This window comes from Miniopterus natalensis, chromosome 5, assembly GCF_054644295.1.
Source record: "Miniopterus natalensis isolate mMinNat1 chromosome 5, mMinNat1.hap1, whole genome shotgun sequence".
In the NCBI taxonomy this organism is placed as follows: domain Eukaryota; kingdom Metazoa; phylum Chordata; class Mammalia; order Chiroptera; family Miniopteridae; genus Miniopterus; species Miniopterus natalensis.
Window position 1 is genome coordinate 25,843,798 of NC_142085.1, and position 14,835 is coordinate 25,858,632.

The 14,835-nt window shown below is 38.5% G+C and overlaps 1 protein-coding gene across 4 annotated transcripts in view; it reads right to left on the reverse strand.

Moving 5' to 3' along the window:
* Positions 1–14,835, reverse strand: part of DST (dystonin) — a 399,279-nt gene that overhangs the window by 234,631 nt on the left and 149,813 nt on the right. The window lies entirely within an intron of this gene.

Genomic DNA, 14,835 nt, shown 5'->3' on the forward strand with positions numbered 1-14,835 from the left:
GCTGCCCTGTGGCTACTACAGACACAATGCAGGGACAGCTAAGAGGAGGATTCCTGTGATTTACGAAGAGTGTTGGATGTTCTGCTTCATCAAGTTATTATTCTAAAGAGAATCATAATCTTCCAACGTCTAGAGAGAACATTCAGAGCTACACGACGTTCTGCGTCCCTGCTCCTAAGGAGGCGATTCCCTACTTTCTTGTTTCCTTCCTTCCTCTTCTGTGTCTGGGGGCCTCTCTTATTCACTGGTGGTCTTCTGTACTCTCTCACCAGTGAGGATGCTCTTGGTCCTTTCCCTGGGCCACGACATGTCTTGCTATCTTCATCTCTTTTCTTTCTTTCTCTTTATTCCTGAACCTTCTTAAATTTTAATGGAACTAAAGTTTCATGGAAACTGCTTGTCCTCCTTATTTAAAGTATGTAAGTACTTTACGATAATTTAAATATAAACAAAAATATAAAAATAAATCAGCTGGGAAATATACCTGTGAGACAAAGGTTACTAATATTAATGCCAAAAAGCAAAAATAAGAAATAAAAAAATGGACTTCTTAATATATGCAGATAGGCAATCCATTGAAAAAATTAATACCCACAGGCACTCTATCTCTCTAACAAATAACAGTAATATAAAATAACGCAAATAAAGCTTTTTAACCCATCAAATTGCCAAGATTTCATTAAAAAAAATATTGATGTTGACAAGGACACAGGAAAAAGACACATGTATATATATATCGTCAGTGGAAATGTAATTTGGTTTATATCTTTTAGACCTACACTATTCAATACTGTGGCCACTAGTCACATATGGCTATTAAGTTTAAACCAAAATTAATTAAAACAAAATACGTTAACAATTCATGTCATAATTGAATTACACTAGTAATTGGTTACACTAGTCACAATTCAAGTGCTCAGTAGTCACATGTACCTAAAGGCTAAGATAGAGAAAGTTCCCATCATCACAAAAATTTCTACTGGACATCACTGCTCTAGAACAATTTGCCATTAAATATAAAAAGCTTTAAAAATATATACACTTTTCCAGCAAATCTACTTCTAAAATTTGGTTGTGTACAAAATGTACATATCAAAATATAAATCTGAGTGTTTACAACAGCAAAATAAAAGCTCTGCAAAAATATGTGTTCAATGATAAGAAAACTGTTAAATAAGTTTTAGTAAAGCAATCCCATGGTTTGTTCACATTCAGTTCTTTGCCAAGCTACTCAATGATGGCATATTACTCAGAGATCTCCTACACTTTAATGCCAACATAAAAGGGCAGGAAAAGGGATCATATAACCTAGCTTGTATTTCATAAGCACTTAGTCTCCAAAGTACCCTTTCTGTTTCCTGCCACCATCAGGGAGAAACAACAACAAAAACCACATCTAAGCATAGCCTGTCATTTGTCTGTCCACAACAAATTTCATTTTCAGTGCCCCAAACATCTAGTCTACTTCTTAACATTGGGTATTAAATATCTGGAGAAGAGTTTGCAGAAAGCAGACCCTGAAGACAGAGGCTTGCTGAATCTGAATATAAATGCCCCAAATCTATGCTAAAATTGTTAAATTTGCCTGATTCCCAATGTAAAATCCCCAAACACTTTGCTTGTAACTACTCTGCCAAGATAGATGATACAAATAATTAACCAACATTATCATCCACAAAATATTTATTAATCGTCTGCTGGCCCCTTCGGGGCATCATCTGCCCCTCACTCAGCTTTGTCTACTCAACAGTAGACATCACAATGTGTTTAAATGCACTCGACAAATACCATGATGTGAATTGTGTTTCAGAAAGGACAATCCAACTCAGAATAGCAATGTATAATCACTTATATAATTACATATAGTAGATACACCACTATATCTCTTAAAGTGAAATACAGTGCCTTAAATGTCTTTCACTCTTGCTATTCCTAATAATGCATTCAGCATGAAACTAAATTACTTATTAGTACCTAAGGCAAGAACAAAGAAAGAGAAGCAATCTACTAGTCCTGCTTACTGATAAAACACAGATTCACTACTTCCCTCATTTATTCATTCCAGCATCTATCAAATCCTTCGAAGATGAGCCCAGCGCCACAGTGGTCCTGAGACCACATGGCTAGACTGGTCCCTGCTCTCTGGAGCTCATCACCTAGAGGGGACCTGACACGAGGCGGCGTGATAAGCGTACCAACTGCACAAAGGATGTGACACTCACCACGTGAGCAAGCACAAATGAGAGAAAGACCAACCCTGTCCAGGGCAGTCAGGTGGGGTTTAAAGGAAAGGAAGTAGAGTGGCAAGACAGAAGGCAACCATGTGCAGAAATCCCAGTCCAAAAGAAACCCTGGTTGGCCCTGGCAGGCGTGGCTCAGTTGGTTGGAGCATCGCCCCTATACCAGAAGGTGGCGGGTTGGATCCCCAGGTGGGGTGCCTGAAGGAAGCAACCAGTCCATGTTTCTCTCTCACATCTCTCCCTCTCCCTCTCTAAAAACAATTTTTTAAAAAAAGAAAGAAACAAACCCTGGTTTAATAATTTCAGATTGAAAGAGCCCTAGTTAGAACCCAAGTATTGTCATTCCCTCCAGAGTTGCTTCCATTATTCCAAGACACTGTCATCTTTCGAATGGAAGTGCTGAACACACCTCATTCACAGACTGGGTGCTGAGGAATGTGACCCTGCTGTGTGATGTGAACTTTGGACAAGTAAATGCAAACAATGGAATTTCTGTGCCAAAGTCTATTACTCATATCACATTTTCAGCATTTCTAAGCCTCCAGCACAAAGAAAACAGTGGAAAAAATAAAGATTACTTCCTAGGCAATATCAATATTATTCCCACCCAATTAATAACCTATGATCCCAATGTAAAATCATTTAAAAAAACATTAAAATGTATTCTTAATTTCAAATCCTTATAATTCAAGAACAATTTCCATATCAAGTTATTAATTTATTGAATCATCACATAATAATATGAGCTCTAACAAATTTATTCTTCTCATTAAATTTAACATGTTATGTGTATTATACAAAATCCTCTCTTGGTACATAACAGTCAATAAAATATATTTCTTTTTTTCTAAATTAATAAAAATTGGTTGCCATCAAAAAATTTAACAGTAATTCTTCATTGTCATCAATAACCCAATAAGTGTTCACATTATCCCAATTATTAAATTTTTTCAACAGTTCATTAGTTTAAATTGAAATCCAAATAAAGTCCATACATTGTGGTTAGGTTAAAAATACATACATAAGAAAAATAAATTGACACTGGTCCTATATTTTAAGGAACAGGAAGAAGTGGAACATATGTTTTAAAGACCAATTACTTTTGGTTAATTTCTTACCCATCGAGTATAGCGAGAAAGCTGTATAATCAAATAATATACCTACAAGTAGAGGTGAGACATTCACTTAAATAATTAACTATAAAAAGGTTACTTTGATCTCTGAGGTCTTGTCTGTGGTGGTTATTGCTAGAAGCTCAAAAGTATGTTGAAAATGTTAGATGGGTGCTAACTATTTGGCAGGTAATACTAAGATAATATCTGAGAATTACTAGTTCATGAGTAAGGTACAAAGGCTAAAGCTAACTAAATAACACACATAATTCATAAATTCCGATTTCTAACAATAACAACCCAAGTCTTTTCTTTTTAACCATGAAAACCTTGATGAGTCCCATTCAAGTACACAAAAGGACGTTCTTTAACACTAAGCTCCCAAAATGCTACAATAATGAGAAAAGAGTTAATGTGGACTTTGAGGCCCTCAAGTTCTTCAGGAAAGCAGCCTGTAATCAGAGAGTCATTTAAGTCTGGGGAGACTGTGATTTACCACTTTCCATATGCATTATTCCAAAAGGGAGTAGTCCAGATTGCACCATCTAATTTTCCAATTACGAGCCTCATAACAGTTCTTTATTTCACTTCAGTGAGGGATGTCTAATGCTGAGATTTATATTTACAGCAATGTTGCTATGACAACAAAAAGGGGAAATCATTCCTGAGATTTAAACCAACTCAACTGGTTTTATAGGTTATCCAGCTATTATTCTGAATAGTTTTAAAACATTCCTCTATTGGTAAATTATTTTATTTATAGAGTAAGTTTTAAATAAAACTATAAATTTATGGTCACCTTATACAGTACAATGTGGCTGAAAATATGCAGTAACACAGAATAGCAGAGTTTGGAACAAACAGATGTGCAAAAAGAGCATTAATTATTATTACAACTTACACTGACTGGTTTTCAGTAAAATCCAATCAAAGCTAAACCCACTTAGTATCACATACATAATATCAAGATTATTTAAAGGCATATCCTATGCACAACAAGAGGGGAGGGGGGAATTCCCTCTAGGGAGCCTGTCCAGGTTTAAGAAAGGTGCCCCGCAGCCTGCTAATCTCCCACCATGCAAACTAACACTGAGAGCGCAGCTTTCCTTTCCCAGTTCTGAAAACATGAAAGTGATATTACAGGTGATCCTACTGACCCATACAGCACATCAGCCCCGCCAGCTTTGCGTTCCAGTCGTGACCATTTTTCATGAGCTGCCCCATCATTCTGCGAGAAATCTATCCAACAGTTCCCAAAGCTCTTTCCGTACAAACTCTGAGAGTCCTCTTAACTTTCTATGCAGAAAGGAAAACACCGACTAGACACTCCCACTTGCCAGCTGAAAACTTGTCGACTCCCCCTTTTAAACAAACATTAGCAAAGCCGGCCTCCTCCCTTACTGGGTAGGGGACACCTATAGCTATTACTAAAAAGAAACTAAAGTAGCTATTTCTCCTTTTCATCTTAAAGCTGTTCCTACAAAGTCCCTTAAGAAAGAGTTTTGAGTCTAACTTTCTTGGCAATGAGGCAAAACATGAGGGTGTTAGTTAGATTTCACTGCTGAACCAACTCATCACATTCTCTCTTCTAACACCCCAGGCAGAATTCCCCTGGCACAAACACAATACCCAGCCTAACTTGTTTAACTCCATCCTAATATTCCTGTCAGGAAGAGGATTTGGAAAGCTCAATTTTATAGTCCAAACACATCTCCTTCAGGGGGGAATGCCACATTCATAATTCCTTTATGAATACTTCACATACAGTTTCACCTGAATCTCAGCAATTCTTTAAGTTGAATGGTACATCTCCATCTTAAAGATGTAAAAACCAAGTTTGAAAGAGATTAAGAAACTAGCCTAAAACTGATTTCCAAAACCTACTTCTTTGTTTAATTAAACAATAGAGGCCCTAATCTAATAATGCAGGAAAAACAAGGAGTCTCTAACTTGTGAGAACTTCACTTCTGAGCATGAAGAAATGAAAAATGTTATGAGAACCCTTATTCTAAAGAAGCAACAGACCAAGGATCTTCAACACTCCTGTTTCTCAGAAACATCGGACAAAGAGACCTGCCTGAATAGAAACTTCACAAATAGTAACTCCAAAATAACAAACGACAAACAAAAAAAGGACCACTACTTATTTTCAGCAGTAGAAAACCAGCAAATTCCATCATGCCAAGGGAAAAGACATTGCTAGATTAATCACTGCAAATATGTTTTGAAGCATCCATATATGACTTCTAACTCTATTGCAAATACACTATAAATGAAAAAGTATATCAACTTCTGCTGAGAAGTTTAAAGCATGTATCTGCTTAGTCAGTACCTCTTCACTTCCTTTCTCTCTCTTCCAAATTGTTTGTTTTAGAGCCCTTGCCTCCACTACAAAAAAGCCTGAACCCACCTATTTCACTGAAAGAGGATTATAATATTAATAGTAAATACTTAGGGAGCACTTAGGATGTGCCAGGAATTATTCTCAGTTATTTACATATACTGCATATTATCCACACAACCACCCTGTGAGGTTATGCCCATGTACAGAAAAAGAAACTGAGGCACTTTAGAGGTTAAATAACTTGCCCACACAGCTAATCAGGGCAAGGGGTGGAGAGAGGATGTGCATAGTTTGCAAAAGCATGTTCAATATTATAATTCCGTACTTGGAAAACAAAATGCTAACTTTTAGAAAATAAATTGTCAGAAAGCAAAGAGTGAAGCATGGCGGCATCTCCAGAGGTGAGGACACACAAAAGACAAAACGTAAATTCTGCAGATCTGTGATTCTAAGGAGTGGAAGAAGGGGTGCCACATGCTTCACCAACAGGTCACATCAGAATTTAGGCCAAGACTGAGGTTTCTATGTTGTTATTAATAAGTATCAGATATGAATTTTAAAAGACGGAGAAACATACTTTGCAAAAGGCTCTATTTGAAGAAGAAGGGGGGAGGAAACATGAAGTGGTGGTGCAAAAAAAGAAAAAAAAATAGGGAATAGGTGGGGAATGGGAAGAAGGGAATCTAGTCAATTCCCCGATCATCGCCCAGAAACAGCTTTGTAGTAAAAACAGCAGGGGAAAAGGTGCAAGATTTCTGTCGTTAGAGAAGAAAGAAAACTAGCGGCATGAGATAGCTGGGATGAGTGAAAGGACCCCTCCTGAAAGTGATGCACAAGGTGTAGCTGGTTACCAGGGAGCGGGTAAGAATGGATCAGTTCTTCGTGCCCTCACCATGTCCCTGCCCTGCCCTGCCCCCCCTCAGCCCTCACCCAATCACCAATCATCACCCAGGGGCTCTGCCCCTGACCCTACAGTACAAACGGCCTCGCCCACTTGACATGAGCCTCACCCACAGCAGCCTCAGCCAACATCACTTGGACTGGAGGTTGTCCATGAAATGGGTAAGAAAAAGGTAAAAAAAATTTAGTTGAAAAATCTTACCAAATATTCCCAGAGAAACATCGTGATGGTTTATTTCTGAGTACAGAGCTACAACTAATGTTCGTTTTCCAGTTAATCCAACTTTCCCCCAATGGTCTGTATGACCCACCTCTGAGGAAGGAGGCCTTGGCCATGACCTCCTTACCCTCCCCTCCCCTTCCTGTTTGTTAAAAAATATATATACATATTATTAAGAAAATTCCACTAAAGTTATGCCATTAAATTATCCATCATTTAAAAAAAAAGTTTGCAAAACATTTTCAGACTCTGTGGGTGAAAGTATAACAATGTGATTTCCCAGTAATGTATTAACTTAGTTTTTACTGTAAAGCCTATAGCTGGCCTCCCGGTAATGAGCACTGCTCTGCTTCTGCTGTAATTACTTCTGGCAATGGCAGATTCTTACGCTATTGCACAATGCAAAAAATACTTTAAAACTTTGCTTCAGAGAGGCTTTCTTCTTTCATTTTCAAGGTTCAATTCTTCATGACTTAAACAGAATTCTTCCTCTTCTACAAGAACTGACAGCATAAAAAGGTTTCTAGGGTTGTCCCTTTCTTATTACTGGCTTGATCACTTTAAATTCCCAATGTCGATGATTACTATTTGTTAGGATCTGAATCTAAATTAAAGTGACATTAATTTCTGCTGCAGTCCCCCCTTGATGATAGCATAATCAATCTATAGTTTTTGTGCTAAATACTAAGTATGGTTAAAATCCACATTTCAAAAGGAGTTATTGGCATATCTAAACTATAATCTCCATAAAGAAGCTCTTCACAATTTCAAAAACACTTACTCCTTCTGGCAAGGAAAGGAAGATAGCTGAAAAAGTAGGTATTTCAAGATGAACATGAAACTCACAATGCATCTCGGACACAAAGTTACAATAAAATTTTCAGACTTATACCACCTTGCAGTAACATGAGAAAATTATACAATATGAGAAGTGAGAATATTTTAGAAATAAAACCATTAGAAGAAAATACAGAAAACAATGTTTTTAAAATAGTTGAGTAGGGAGATTATTTCAAAATAAGTTACAAAACCCAAAAGAAACTGAAAATATAAAGGGTGACATATTTGATAAGAAACTGATGTAATAGCAAATACAACAAATGAAGTTTAAAAAATGAGTGACTAAAGAGCCCCTCCCCACTTACAAATGATGTGAGCATACAATTCACAGAAGGGGTGCAAATGGCCAAGGAAGATATGGGGAAATGCTCCTGCACCCTTCTCATCAGGAATTGCACACAAAGCAAATGATTTCATAGTGGCATAAAGAATGATAATAACTAATACAGAGAAACAGGTAGTTCTAAGCAACACTGGGGGGGGGTGTACAATGGCAGAAGTTTTTCTAAGGGCAATTTCGCAGTACCCATTACAAATTAAAATGCATATATTTTATGAACCAACAATTCCACTTGCAGGAAATAACTTTCATATATTTGATTAGCATACATGGATGCTTACTGTAGCAAAATATTTGAAACCATTGAAATTTCAGTCAACAGGGCACTAGATGAGTGAAAGATCTGCACATAGTGACATGAAAGAGATTCTAAGATATATACTTAAGTGGAAAAGTGAAAAATAATAAATATATATAAAGGATGCACAACAAATTGAGAAAGAGCAGTTTCATCAGGAGAAGAGAGTGGAAGCTACAAGGAGTGGGGTTTGGTGTGATATATCTCATATTTCATTCTATGTATTTCCAGATTGTTTGAATCTTTTAGAAAAAAGATGTAATTGTGTGGAAGGGCTTCAAGCAAAGGCTTCCCCAAGATGTGTCACTTTGGCATGTGAATTATTTTAAGCTGAAGGCAATTGCGATCCTGTGGGCTCATAAGAAACTCTTACCTCTCCCTTAAGGAATCTAATTAGGAGCCCTGCCCATAATAAGTGTTATTCCCAGAAATAACTTTTTATGACCTATCTATAGGACAGAGAAAACTTCTAATTACTGAACATCTGCTCTTCTTGTCATCCTGAGAATGGCCTTCCTCCCCTCTGAAGCCCCAAAGTGTCTTACCCTCATCCTGAACTCAGAATGTCCTATATACCTCATCTTCACTTCTGTCTCTGAACCACTCGTGTATGAGGTCTCTGACTCTCTGTATGTCAGGTTCCTAAACGTACATATGTCACTAGTTTGGTCACTTTCTCCTGTTAATCTGTCTCATGTCTACTTGATTATTAGACCAGCTGGAAGAACCTAGAAGAGTGGAGGAAAGTTTCTTCCTCCCTCACAGTGTATTACTATTACTAATAATTGTGAGAATAAAAGTGTCTTAAATTCTTTTATGTATTCAATACTCTAGTACTCTATAGAAGATACGGGGGGGAGGAAACTAAGACACAGGACAGATCTGAAGATAGAGCTAAACACTTGAGGTATGGGCAGGTTTACTCTTAGGCTGCTGGCTGCAGAAGGGAAGGCAGAGGGAGGAGGAGAGGGGAGGGAGGGAGGGGAGGGGGACGAGGAAGGAGGGGAGGGAGAAGGAGGAGGGAGGGGGAGAAGGGAAGGGGAGGGAGGAGGGGGAGGGAGGGGGAGAAGGGAAGGGGAGGGAGGAGGGGGAGGAGGAGGGAGGAGGAGAAGGAGCTGGAGTTAGAGGCTGGGAGAAGAGGTGGGGCACACCTAGTGACACTCAAGAGGATGGCTGCCCAGGCTGGGGCACAAAATGATGAGGCTGCAGGAACTCTCTGAAAGGAGGCTCAATAACAGAATATATTCAGAAATTACCCTGCTTGGAGGGTAATCCTTGTCTGACTGTTAACTGCCACAGGACAAAATACGGTTTCACCCTTGTTCGTCAGGAACCCAGGAACAGGACAAGGGTAGAATGTGCTCAGTAAGCTGAGGGATGAATGATGCAGAAGAACAGAAGCCATAAAGCTCTCCCACCTGCTCCCCACCGCCACCCCCTCCCCCCAGTGAATGACCAGATCCCGTGCTTTACTGTCAGCACAGAGGCTGGCAGCTGCCCATCAACAGCCTCGGTGCCTGGGAACAAAGAGGCCCTGGGTTCTGCTCAGAAGAGGGATTTACTGGTAGCTGTTCTCACAACTGGCCAAGAATTGAATAAAAAATCCTAGAATCTGCTTTTAATTTACTTTCTCCGACCAAAGCCTCCTAAAACACGTGAACAGAAAGAGCCTTCCGATTACAGGTGCACTGCTAGAACATTTAAGTGTTGCATATGATCTACCTGCTGCGTTCTGAGTCACTGTTACAGACAGAAAGTTTCTGCAATTACTTTACCCATGTTGCACTAACTTAAGGAAATTAGGGTTCTTTTAAAGTTTTCAATCTTATGATTTTGCTTACACATGGAATCTGAACAAAATAAACAATCCGAACAAAAACAGACTCACTGATACAGAGAACATTTTGACAGCTGCCAGATGGGAAGGAGGTTGTGGGATGGATGAAAAACGTGAAGGGATTAAAAAGTACACATTGGTAGTTACAGAACAGTCATGGGAGATAAAGTACAGCATAGGGAATATAGTCAATAATATTGTAATAACTATGCATGATGTCAGATGGGAACCAGATTTATCAGGGTGATCACTTCGTAAGTTATATAAATGTCCAACCATTGGATTGAACACCTGAAACTAATACTATATTGTACAACTATAATTGAAAAATAAACAATTATTTTTTTAAAGAAGTTTTCAATCTTAGTCTTTCCAGATTTTGAGGTCTGGTTAAGAATATATCCCAGTGTGTACAGATACTATATAAATGGATGAAAACAAATTAAATAAACATCTATTCCACATTGCTTATATAGGAGATAAATCTATTCTGTTTATGAATACCTTAGATAATTTTGGGTTGTAAAGTCTTTAGTTTTAAAATTTTTTACAATGATAACTACTATATGTAAGGAACACAGAACCATTCACTTTAAAATTCAGATTAACCCAAGATACTCTCAAAAAATATCAAAGTAACACTACCAGTAGCTCAGATAAAAATAGAAACAAATTCTAGTGAACATACGTAATTCCTCAGGTTTCTTTGAAATTTTAGGACTTACTGGTTTCTGAACGAATCAGATTTCCTCTTAGCTTCACGTTATTTCCTGTCCCAACCAATACCCTACTTAGATAATATATGCCCACATATATTAGAGTTCATTAAATAATTAGGTACCATTACACTTTAAATAGTTTACATAGTTCACTATCTCCTGGATTTGGTGGGTTATGGGAGATAGCTATGACAGGGATAGAGAACAGACAGAAGAGTCAGCAGGAGGACAATGAACCTATACAAACACAGATCCAAATTCTGGCATTGACACCAGCTAGCAATTGCAGCTTGGGAAAATGATTGCACTTCATGAAACTCAAGTTTCCTCATCTGTAAAATAGAGTCACCATCTTCAGATACCTTACTAGGTACCTACAACACAGAATTATTATAAGCATTAAATAAGATGATATAGTATAAATATGCTATGGCAAGCCCTCAACAAATATTCTTGGCTTCCTACTCACTTTAATTCAATTAGCAAATATGTATTGAGCACCTATAAGAATGTCAAAGTCACATCAAAGTTATTACGGCAGGCACTACAGAGTTTTGCATAATCTTCCAACAATCCTACACCTGTATTTACATATCACCCTCCTCGCTTTTCACTGCTTAAAAAATAAATAAATTTCAAAGCGCTTAATCTGGCCCACGGTTTCTCTAAGCAAGGAAGCTGCAGAGCTAGTGTTTAACCCAGATTTCTAATGCTCCTTTCACTGCACAGGAACAAGACACAAGAATGAATCAAACCCAATATTCACTAAAATCAAGGAACTTGATGAAGGAACATAGACAAAGAGATGCTTTCATTTCTTACCCTATTAATTCCAGAAAAAGAAAAACCAAAATAAAATGTCCTCAGCTATTAAGGGAACAATCCCTTTACTAAATAAACACAAAATTTCTCTATATTGTAGGTTAGAAAAAGCTACAGAGAAATTCCTCACTCTGCCCAAGGTGACAATACAAGGACAGAAACAAGAACTTGGGAGTTCCTGTCTCTCTCTGGTACTAGACTCCATGTTAGTGTATGAGGAACGTTCTAATACCTTTTACCTTGAATATAATCAGAGTCTTTCTTGATAAGTACTGACCGGTACCATGAATCTGTCACTGTGGTCCAAGGAACAAGGCCAAATATGCCTTTATATCTAGTCTAAAATTCATCTAACAGATTTCATTGTTCATGAAAAAAAAAGTGACCCAGAATTCTTTAAGAGTACGTTTTCAGGATGTTGGGCTACACTTCTGGAGTTAATGAAAATTATAGGGTAATTCACAAGCGCAATACTTTCACTCCTGTAATACTGCAGGCCAGTCACAGAGTGAGTCAGCAGCAGGTATAAAGGGCAGGGGGCACCGAAGAGAGCTCCCCAGAACCACGGCGGGGGGATTCAGCGTGGGCTCATTTCATAAGATTATCTCCCTCCCAAACTTTTTAAATGTATAAATGTAGTTTACAGCTTGTGGGGCAACTGCTTTAGTGGCCGGATTACCCTGCATGTCCCAGTGGGCTTCAGACGTCACACACCAGATGACCCAAATCCACTACCAGAGAGGCTCTGCCACGGCCTCCACCACCACCACCCCCGCACCCACTCCCCGCAGCTGCACCCACGCGAACTGATGAGCAAACGGAAAGGCACACATCCTGGTGCCTGGGTGCTAGGAGACTTCTCCCTGAGGCTTAATTCCACTGGCAGGGAAAAGATCTTCAAACTTGTTTTAACCAGGGGCACATTCTCCCAGCCAAAGCTTACCCACAACATAAACTGACTGCAGAAAAAGTAGCTCTGGCAGAAGTCAGAGGAGAAAAGAGCTTCTTCCTAAGTTTCCCACTAGAGTAACTTAGTGGGCTGGTCATTTCCTCACCTCAACTTTCTAGAGGACTCTTGCCTTGTCCACTTTTTTTTCCTTCTTGAAAACAAAAAGCAGATTTTGAAGAAGTGGATACTCTTCTCAAATTCGAGGCATTTTAAAAATATTCAATGCTCCTTTACTCTCTACTACTACGAAAGTGTTCTCAAACTTTCAAATTCCAAGATCCCTCCTACTATCTGTCTTAGTAAGAAAGTAACATATTCTAGCCCCTAACATATGTATAAAAGCACAGTCAATGCATTTTGTTGTTGTTTCCACACTTTTACTAATAAGTAAATCATATAACAAAAATCAGGACCAGGAGAGGAAAGAAGAGAAAATAAGTGGTGATGTGCCAATAACAGATGCATATGAGGAAGTTTTGCTAATAGCTAATTCTGTGTGGTAAAAATAGCCACCCTAGGAGTGCTGATGGAAGACTCCACTGGTATAACCTTATGAGAACTTGTCAACACTGATAAAGAAGCTTTCAAAATGTTTAAAATATTCATGTGTTCTGACATAGCAAGTACAATGCCTGACATTTAGATAGGTAGCATTTACTGTGTGCCAGGCCCTGTCCTAGCATTTTCTATCTTCACAGTGGAGGCCTGCTATTATTCTTAATTTACAGATGAAGAAATTGAGGCACTGAGAATGAATATTTATTAGCTAAATATATGTGAAATCTGAGATGGCTTAATTACAGTACCTGAAGAAATAGCCCTTGAGAAGATCCAAGAGCTATACATGTGAACACGGCCACCAGAAGCAAAATCTCACATACATTAGATACAGATTCAAACAAACCGACTGTAAAAAATGCCTGTAGGCCACAAATATTGTAGTGTGACTATAATAAAGAAATGACTTCAGGGCTCCAAGACAAGTTTCTAAAACCTAAAAATAACTTCTAACAGTCAAAACTACATGTGAATAAAGAATCTGAATTAAAACATGTTTTTTATCTCATAAGTTCTGAACAACTTCAGTTAGAAGTTATTCAGAGGTTAGATACTTTTCAGAATCAGAAAGGGATCAGATAAGAAAGGATTATAAAGTAAATATAACTGGGTTATTCTGTCTATTTCACTGCCTTGTAATAATACCAGCCAATGCCTATTCTTCTCAGCTCCAAAGTGTGCCCCAGGATTATAGGCAATACCCCTCAAAACATGAAATATATAAGAAGTGAAGAGGGCTAGCTAAAAGGAACATATGATATACAGATACTTTGGGATAGGGTATAGGTATATAAAACATAGCTTCTGCCATCAAAGCATTTCAAATCTCACAGAGGAAAAAACATCAAGCTATCTGACACACAATGAGAAGGCTATTGACCACACGTGGAACAGGAACGATGGGTGGCGTGCCCAGTGTAATCCTGAGCACCGTGACAGCCTGGTGGCATGTAAGGGGAGCTGTACACTCTGTGAAGAAGGAGCACCAGCAGGAGCACACAAATATGAATGGGCATCACGTGAGACGGGAGCACTATTGTTAGTAACACTGCAGGCACCTCAGTGCTGGCAGGCAGCTCTCCCTAATCGTCCCACTTTATACTCACATATACTTGGTGAGGTAGATGCTTTCTCACATTTAAAGATGAAACTGAGGCATTATTAAATGAGAGCGATTTATCCCCCATCACCTAGCTGGAAACCAGGACTTGGACACAGGTCTTTGGATTACAAAGCCCCGTATCCCTGCTAAATCCTACCAGCAAAGAGACTGATTTAGATGATGTAAAGTTTAAGACTAAAATTTTCCCGTATCTTAAAAGCAAGTGTAATAAGATAATATTATGAAAATTAGTCATACATTCTCTTTTGCCTTTTAGCATAAAGTGTTCGTTTGCCTTAAAAAAGAGATGATAGAAATACTACAAAAAGATGGATAATCACTTCTGACTTGCAAAACTGGATTAGTCAACAGACTATAATTTTGCTAGCCCTCCTATTGTCCGAAGAGAATTTCTCAAACTGCCTGATTCCTTCTCCACCCTCCCTGAATTTTATTCAAAGACCTGATGTAGCTCACAGAATTCTTCCCCAGGGACGAAAAGACACCCCTCCCAGCTATGACAGCAGAGTCACAGGGCTACAAGGAACATGTGA